Here is a 9,629-nt window from a genome sequence, read left to right on the forward strand (position 1 = left end):
CATTAGCTCTAGGCAAACCATTAGGCTTTTTGCCTCTGTAGATTTCCTCTTCTGTAAATTTATGGAGTGGAAATTACACACTATTTGTCTATGGTAAAGGACTTCCTTTATTTTGTGTATGTTCATGTTTTAACATGTATCTGTTTCATTCCTTTTGTAGTTGAAACAATATTATATAGTTATTTTGCATTTTCCTTATGTATTTATCATTTGATGGACATTTCAGTTGTTTCCATGTTTTGACTATTAGTGCTGCTATGAACTTTCATGTGTTAGTTTTTGTGTGGGCATTACAATTCTCTTAGGTGTTAATTAGCAGTGAAACCACCAGGTCATGAGGTAACTATGCAAAACAAAAAATAAAAACTTTTTTGTTGTTGTATTTTTTTCTTTTTCTGAAGACCTAGCTTTTGAATCAACAGTTACGTTCTCAATGAACTCCACCACATGTGTGCACACACGTGCGTGCACATATATACACACACAATATTTAGAAATAGGTTCTTGGTAAGTTACCCAGGTTAAGTTTAAATTTGTGATTCTCCTGCTTCATCCTCCCAGAGTGCTGGGATTACAAGTGTGCCCCACCACACCTAATTTAAAAAAAAAATTTTTTTTTTTTTTTTGGTTCCTCGAATGCCTTCAGGGCATTTTTGGCCAGCGGGAGAGTTGTGAAGTTCGAACTCCAGCAACGTGAGGCTGACAGCTTTGCGGAAGCAGCCACTTAAAGGACTGAGCTAGAGCCAGGCCCCCCCAAAATTATTTATTTTTAAAATAAAAACTTTAATGTTCAACTCACATTTTTCTAGAGGTCATTATAAGAGTGATCAATTACACCTCCAAAAATATTCCATGAAACCTTTTTCTTCTGTTGCTTTTCACTCCACTGTATTTACTGTGAAAATTCAGACACATAGTAAAAATAGAACATCAATATACCTAATACCTAAGTTTAATAGATGATACTTTGCACTATTTTTTCTGAAGAATCTGAAAGTATTTAGAATATTTTGCTGAGTTTACACACCTATAGTATTCAAATAATGGAACTTAACAAAAAAAGGGGATACAGATGAATTTCCATTTTGTATCTGTGTATTTAAAGTGGTTAGGATAGATACATAGTTACATTCTCTTAATGAATAGAGCGATTTGTTCTAATGGTGTTTGTAAATAGGATATCATGTCTGCATTTTAACCACTGTACAGCAATTAACCACTAGGAAGAATGTATGTAATGTGTTAATTATTGAAACTGTCCTACCAACTTGATTTGAAACTGTTTCATTGCTATTTGTTTCTCAATAAAATTATGGAAAATAAAAAAGAATCTGAAAGTAAATTATATTTAAACACCTCAGTTTACATCTCAAAAAATATAGACATTTTCAAGCCAGGCATGGTGATGCACACCATTAATCCCAGCACTCAGAAGGCTGAGACAGGAAGAAATTGTGAGTTTGAAGCCAGCCTGTGTTACAAAGTGAGTTCAAGGCCAACCTGAACTGAATAGTGAGATCCTGTCTCAAAAAAAAAAAAAACAGGGGCTGGTGAGATGGCTCAGTGGTCTAAAGCACCTACTTAGAACAAGCTAAGCTAAGCAAGGCACAGGGGCCGCGGTTCAATACCCCAGCACCACATGCCAGCCAGCCCTGCCCCCTGGTGGGCTGAGCTGGCCACACACACACACACACACACACACACAAATTTAAAAAAAAATCAAAAGGACATTTTTGTGCATTGCTGTGATCATGATTTTATTGCTGATGTTGGAGTGGCTCACTTCAGTAAGTGATAAAAGTAAAAGCTGGATTCATCCTGACAAAGGCACATCTTTCATAAACATACATTCTGGAGCTTTGGGGTTTTTTTTTTTTTTTTAAATGTATTTTGTGTGCTCGCTTCGGCAGCACATATACTAATGTATTTTGTACAGGGTCTCACTATGCAGCTTGGACTCTTCTTTTTTTTAATTTTAGTACAGGGCTACAAGGTCTCACTACATAGATTGGACTTAGTGTTCTGCCTGTGTTCAAACTGCCAAGAGTTGGGATTAGAGGCATGTGCCACCATGCCCAATCTCAGTTGCTGTCTCAGCATGCCCCAGGGACGGGGCTGACACAGAAGGCTGGGGATCAAACCCTGACCCCTGTGCTCTGCCTAAGCAGGTGCTTTAATCCACTGAGCTGTTTGGCCAGCCTTGCAGCTCAGACTCTTAGTGATCCTCCTGTTTCAGCCTCCCAAGTGCTGGGACTACCGGTATGTACCACCATGTCCAGTTTTGTTGGCTGGCAGGGCATGGGGCCAGCACAGCATGTGGTATTAGGGATCAAACCCAGGTCCTTGCACTTGCCTAGGCAGGTGCTTAAACTGTTGAGCTATTTCTGCAGCCCTGGAGTTTTAATAGAATAATATTGCCTCTATATATCTTGTAATTTGTGGCATGTACAGAACTAACTAGTTCTGTGTATGATAGTAATACTTAATATAGTGTGATTACTTTAAAAAGTATGTTCTTCTTTGCCAATCCTGTCACCATTGGGCTATGAACTAGACTGTGTATAAGTGGAACCCAAGCTTCTGGTCACAGGTTTATTGCTCTTTCTCCCTGTATCAAAGCTTTCTCAGTGGTTGTCTTTTAAATCTCAAAAGAGATACCTCAGTTGAAGGCATTCAGTCTTATTTTCACTGCTGTTACCTTGTTAGGATTCTCCTCTGTTCAGTTATTATAAATAGTTTTCAGATTGGTCTTTTTGCTTCTAATATATTCACTCTAATGGACAATCTACAGCTTAAAACCTTTGATGATTCTCTGTTGCCTACAGAACAAATTTTGTGGCAAGTAATAGAAGGATCTTTACTTGTTTACCAACCTTTATTTTTCAACGTTAGCCTTTACCACTTTCTTTCCTGTAGCCATCTTTTTTTTTTTTTTTGTTCCTCGAATGCCTTCAGGGCACTTTTGGCCAGCGGGAGAGTTGTAAGGTTCGAACTCCAGCAACCTGAGGCTGACAGCTTTGTGGAAGCAGCCACTTAAAGGCCTGAGCTAGGGCCAGGCCCCCGCCATCTTTATGTACCAAATAATTCATGATCTCTCTCTCTCCCTTGTTTTTTTTTTTTTTTTTTTTTTTTTTTTTTTGCGGAACTGGGGATTGAACTCAGGCCCTCGTGCTTGCCAGGCAAGCACTTATTCTACTGAGCCGTCTCCCCAGCATGCGCTCTCTCTCTCGCTTGCTTGCTCTCTGTCTGTCTCCCTCTGTCTCCCTCTGTCTCTGTCTCTCTCTCTCTCCCCTCTCCTCTCCTCTCTTCTCTCTCTCCTCTCTTCTCTCTCCCCTCTCTCTGTCCTCACCCTCTCTCCTCTCTCTTTCTCTGAAAAAAAAACTGCCCAGATAGTTCTTTATACATACTACGTTATTGAATTTAATACTTTTCTTCCACCTCTGTACCCTCAAATACAACATATGCTTGATAAATGTTTAAGTACCTACTATATTTTGGTCTATTATGTGGCTACAGTGTCAAGTCATGTATATCCCATCTTGGTAGAATTTACAGTCTAGCAAAGTAAACTTGTTGAAAGCAGTGACCATGTTGTATTTTAGTTCGCTGCTGTCTAGCACAGAATCTGCCCTGTAGTAAACTTGCAGTGCATATTATTGAATAAAATGTTTGCTTTTTTTTTTGCAAAGAAATAATAATTTGAGAATCAAGATTATCATAGGCTGAATAGTGTGCAAATACAAAATGTGAAGTTGTATTTAGGGTTTTTCTAAGAATGAATTACTTTTTATTACATTTAGTTATAATACTCAACTAGAAAATTACTTGTCGAACAGATTAACTTTAAAGCTTCCACAACTTTAGAATATCACAAATGGTGATTCTTTAAAAGGTAATCAATATCAAACTTGACTTTTAGATGCATTTATTTGGACTGCATATTGTTTTTTTTTTTAAAATTATTTATTTATTTATGTGTGTGTGTGGCCAGCTCAGCCCACCAGGGGGGCGGGCTGGCTGGCATGTGGTGCTGGGGGATCGAACCGTGGTCTCTGTGCTTTGCCAAGCTTGCTCCAAGTAGGTGCTTTAGACCACCTAGCCATCTCTCCAGCCCCTGCATATTGTGTTTTAAAAGATTGCTGTGTAGTTTTTTTTAAGTATAAATTAATCCGTATTTTGTACTTTTATAGGTGTTTATCTTTCTACTCAGACTGTCTTTATCTAAGACCATGGTGTCATAGGAAATATGGTTATACTTTTTAAGGAAGGTTAAGCCAGATGTACTTTTATGTTATTTCCTTTTAAAAACTGAAGGTTAACTGCCTAAAATGTTCTTTGTAGATCCTGTGCTTGTCTGTGGCACCTATTCAACCTCAGAGAAGGCAAAACTTTTATTCATATAATGAACATACTTAAGAGATTTCAAAATAAAACCAGGTATTCACTGAGGTCGTTTTCTGTCCCTTGACTAGCAGAACCACTTTTTAAACATAAAATTACAGAATACAAATAGTGCTTATAAAATATGATTATGGTCATAAAAGGTGATTTTTGAAAGCGAAATACATTGTCTGATTTGAATTGTGTTTTATTTTTCTTAATCTTAAAGATATCTAGACATTATTCACAGCATTATGTAACATCCAGTACTGATCTTACAAATTTTTAAATGTTCTAAGTAGCACAGTATAGAGTTCTTACACAAATAGTAGGGAAACTGATTTTAGAGACTAGTGTGCTATGCTTTTGGGGGTCATTTCTGTGGTTTTATTTTGCTTTGTTATTTTTGGTTTAGTTTTCTTACTTTTTCTGCTTTTTGATTTTCTTTTTGTTTTTGTTTCTGAGACAGGGTCTCACTATGTAGATCAGGCTTTCCTAAACTCATTATGTAGTACAGGCTGGCCTTGAGTTTGCAGTGATCCTCCTGCCTCTGCCTTCCTAATGCTGGGCTTACAGGAATGCACCATCATACCTAACTGCTCTTTTGCTATCTTAAGTTCTTTTGTTACAAACCCATAAACAATTTTTTCTTGAGTTTTTTGAGGGTGGGTGCCTTGAGTGTGAATTCTATATTTCAAAGTTTTTCCTTCAAGAATTAGATTTTAACACTGCTTTGATGTACAGTCCTTGCTTAATCTTCATTCTTTTTTTTTTTTTGGTATGTTATTGAAGGGTCTACAGGGTGTTCATGGTCTCACTGCTAGATCAGACTTGTAGTGATTGCCTGTTTACAGCCTCCCAAGAGCTGGGATTAGAGGCTCGCACCACCATGCCCAGTCTCAACTGCCTGCTCAGCGGGCCCTGGGTGTGGGGGCAGAACAGTTAATCTTCATTCTTAATGTTCATTTTTCTACCCTGTGATAGTTCCACAACAGAATGGCCTGTTGATGCAGGCGATAAGCTTTTGGTTCTTTACTTGTATTGGATCGCACTGTCATGGTTTCTTGCTAGTGTATCCTCCTACCTAGTTGGAAATTGCTGTTTTATTTTTGCCTGTGTGCTTCAGTCTTCCTAATTTTATTTCATAAAAGCAAACCACACTTGGCACCATAAGATGTTTGACAGAACATAGAGGTTATGGTTATTAGTAGAGTGTTATTTGTATTCTTTGGCTTTTTACTATTGCCTTATATCACCATATTATTCAATCAGCTTTTTAAATCACTCACTGAATTATATTCATATGGTAACTATTAACCTTGGAATGTAAAGTACTAAGTGGGAAATACGATTGACTATTCAATGATTAAGGCCAACTGCTATGTGAAACATTTTACTGCATACTTGTTCCCTGCTGGCTTAGTGGGTTCTGGCATAATTTGCAATTGAGTGCTTCAGTTTGGAAACTCATCTTTCGAAAGTTTAGATTTTTTTCATCTTTTCTGTTGTAGTCAATAAATAACAACTCAGTGAGTATATCATAAAAGTTGGTGACCACATAATATTTCTTTTTTTTATTAATTGTATTGAGAAACAAATAGCAGTGAAACAATCTCAAAACTGATCAGTAGGACAGTTTCAACAATCAATATATTGCACATTGTTATCTCATAATATTTCTCTTAAAGACATAATTTTCTTATAAGATAAGGTTATGACTCAGTGGGAGAGCATGATTTACCTAGCATATGGAAGGCCCTGGGTTCAATTCCCAACATCCCTCCCTTGACTCGGCCCGCGAGTCAAGACGTGGGGTAATGACCTGGAGGAGAAACGGGGATGAAAAAGACAGGGTGAGAGACACAAGAGACGGAGACAAGACAGGCTTTCTGATCAAGTCTCGTTTATTGAGGAAGTGAACAGGGTCTAAATAGCCGTATAGTGGAAGTAGTTGGGTGGGACTAGTTGTGGATTGGTAGTAGAGGTCCAGGACCACAGGAAGATGTCGAGGCAAGTGGAAATTGGTGCTGTAGCACTTTTTGCCCAAATAAGGGAAAATATAACAGGAGCCTTCTATCGCCCCCCACATATCCCTCCTTTTTATCAAATACATCAAGCAGGAAATTGACAGTACCTTGCGGGGACAGTGCCTGGCTTGGGTCAAGGACTCCTTTACATGAGATCGACCAGACCTTACCCGTCTTGGGATCGCAGGGCGGCAGTAGGCCCTGTTTCTGTCTTAGGTGGTCGGCGGCACTGCATGTGGGTCCTAGTTGCCCATTATTGACTACTTGTCCATCTCACCACGGGGACCTATATCAGATTAGGCCACATTATTACAAGGTCTATTTGAGGGAACCTTCTCACGATACTCTTGTTGAACTGCCATTTTCAGCTGATGATAATGTATCTGAATGGACTTTGCAGCAAAGGCATCTAAATGTGAGCTGATGAATGCTTTAAGCTTTTGAAAAATGTAAGGTCCTATCATGAGCAACAGTAGGAGCGAGAAGAGGGGTCCCAACAGGGGCACAAGATAGGTGAACATCCCTCCCCACAATGAGGAGAAGGGGTCGTCCGCAAGTTTTTGTCTCCGCTTGAGTAGTTGATCCTGAAGCTCTCGGATTTTGTCTTGAACTATGCCTGATTTATTAACATAAAAACAACACCTTTCCTGTAAAGCAAGACATATTTTCCCATGCTCTGCTGTCAGAAGGCCCAAGCCTCTTCTATTTTGCAAGACCACTTCTGCTAGCGAATCTATCTGGTCTTGGATATCTTGGATAATACCAGATAATGCTCGAACATCATCAATCAGCTGGTTAGACAATTTAGTATAAGAATGTATTGCTACCCCCAACCCTGCTGAACCTGTCCCCATGGCCACTGTAACTCCCAGCCCCACTAGTAAGGGGATGAATTGGACTGCCCTTTTTGTGCGTCCTGCAATATACTCTAGACTGGGAAGGGGTACAGGATCATTGCCAGAGATGACATCTATATCAGGGAGTATGATTGCCATGACACATAGTCTTGTCCAGTTGGTAGGTAGGTATGTAAAAGCCAAGCTTCCTCCACATACAAACACATGTCCTTCTTTGGGGCAAATAGGGCTACTGTAGTTAAGTATTTGACTACAACTAGTGAAGGTAACAAACCCAACATCAACAGTGAAGATATCATTGTGAAAGCTTCCTTGAATACAAAAAGACTTTTTGAAGGTTACAGGCTGGACTCTAAAAGGGAGGCTAACACTACAGTTTGTGTTTTGGGGGTTTATGATGTCTTGTGAGATGAGATTAGAAGGGAGAGCAAGGGGCACAGGAGTGCCTAGGGTCATGCATAGCCAACAATTTTGGGCTAAGCTTGGGTTGGAAGCATTAAGGGCTTTGTGTGTGGCTTTTAGAATATCTAAGGTTTGAGTATCTAAATCTACTCCTCGTGACTTGGGGAGTGCTAGGGGATGATAATTTATCTTAGGGAACATTTGTTCCATAATTTGTTCTAGGTGTTTTTGGACTTGTAACTCTTGGGGTCCACCGCCATCTGAAACATGTATTGGGGGAACCTTGTTCCAGCAGATCGACTCTCCAGGGGTGCTGGAGCATGAAGCCTGGGCATACTTAGGTTTACCAAGCACCGTGGGGGTGTTGGTCCAGTCACCTCTTATGGTACCACGGTAAGTCCTCTGAAGGATGGCCGTAAAATAAGTTTGTCCATCGATGGCTGTGCATTCTTGTAGGGAGTCATAACATGAGATATGTATCTCAGCTTGGAAGGAGCTGCATTTTTTAGGGCAAGGCCCTGGTCTGCCATTAATATTTGGTATTATATGAGGTTTATTATAGCATTCCCAACTCTGGGAATGGCCTCCTCCCAATCGGGGTGAAAGCGTAAGAAAGGCTATTTTATTGCCACAATCAGTGCTTTGAGTAAAGGTGGTGGGTTTAACCTTAAGAGTACCTCCTCTGCATTCGCATGGAGGGCCGTGTAATATTCTTAATAGTTCTTGAGGGTTTACCTCTTGGAAGCCACCTTCGAGGACCCATGGCCAGGTCTGCAGTATTCCCAACAACAGGATCTGGACCTCCATATTCTGTAAGTAAAAATAAGAAAATTTTCTCAGGGCACGCCTTCGTCCCTGGAATTATTTATGAGATTATTTTTTGTGCATTGGGTCTGGTCAATTTGTTTAACCAAACGTTCTGGCAGCCATCTTGCAGATTTTGCATGTTAAGAATAAATGCACACTGATCCTTGTCCCCATATAAGAACCGGATCAGGACCGTTCCAAGTGCCAGTCAGGGGGTCTCGCCACATGACCGAGGCGAATTGAGTCTGTGTTTGAGTATGCCAAAAGCGAGGTGCTGCAGAACGACCATTAGCATCCAGGATCAAAAAATTGAGAGTGAAGAGTGCATGGGATACTATATTTCTGGGGGACCCTTGAGTAGGATACCAATCTACCCCTTTTATTTTGTTAATGGTGAGCTTTAATGAGAGGTGTGCTCTTTTAACAGTATCTTGTCCTTGGGGATTATATGGTATACCTGTAGTGTGAAGAATATTGAGTGTCTTACAAAATTAAGCAAAAGCAACACTGGTGTAACCTGGACCGTTATCAGTTTTTAGTTGCTGGGGGCACCCCAAAACTGAGAAGGCAGGCAGCATGTGAGCAATAACATGCTTTGTAGCCTCACCTATTTGAAGGGAAGCATAAATAAATCCACTATAAGTATCAACAATTACATGGACATATTTTAATTTACCAAAAATTCTGTCAAGTGAGTAACATCCATCTGCCACAATGCATTAGATATCAACCCCCTAGGATTTATACCTAGATGAGGTACAGGGAGATTTACAGCACAAGAGGTACAATTTTTAACAATCTGTCTGGCCTGATCGTGAGTTATTTTGTGCATAAGCCGAAGGGTTTGTGCATTTAGGTGATGTAACTGATGGCTATGTTGAGCAACAAGCACGCTATCGCCAGAGCAATCAGCATGGACATCATTTAGGATGGTGGTGAAAACCTGAGCTCGAGTGCCCAAATCAGCTTTTCGGGTTTTTTTTGCTAAGGGTCTGGGCAGGTTAGTATGAGCTCTCAAATGTCTCATGGAGAATGGATGTTTTCGGAGGTAGATTAGCGTTTGCAGTTGTCTAAACAGATTAGCAGCTGGAGAAGTCCTATAGATAGCACCAACTGTTTTTAAGAGAGGTATGGATTGTGCGAGATAGGCACTGTC

General features: G+C 40.0%; 1 protein-coding gene and 1 long non-coding RNA gene across 4 annotated transcripts in view; one reads left to right on the forward strand and one right to left on the reverse strand.

The window, feature by feature from the left end:
* Positions 1 to 9,629, forward strand: part of Fam208b (family with sequence similarity 208 member B) — a 90,090-nt gene that overhangs the window by 30,756 nt on the left and 49,705 nt on the right. The window lies entirely within an intron of this gene.
* Positions 8,401 to 9,629, reverse strand: part of LOC111817816 — an 8,685-nt gene continuing 7,456 nt past the window's right edge. Inside the window, exon 3 of the long non-coding RNA XR_002821925.1 lies at positions 8,401 to 8,476. This is a non-coding gene — a long non-coding RNA (uncharacterized LOC111817816). The remainder of the gene's footprint in view (positions 8,477 to 9,629) is intronic.

Source organism: Octodon degus, unplaced genomic scaffold, assembly GCF_000260255.1.
Source record: "Octodon degus isolate 3935 unplaced genomic scaffold, OctDeg1.0 scaffold00071, whole genome shotgun sequence".
NCBI lineage: Eukaryota > Metazoa > Chordata > Mammalia > Rodentia > Octodontidae > Octodon > Octodon degus.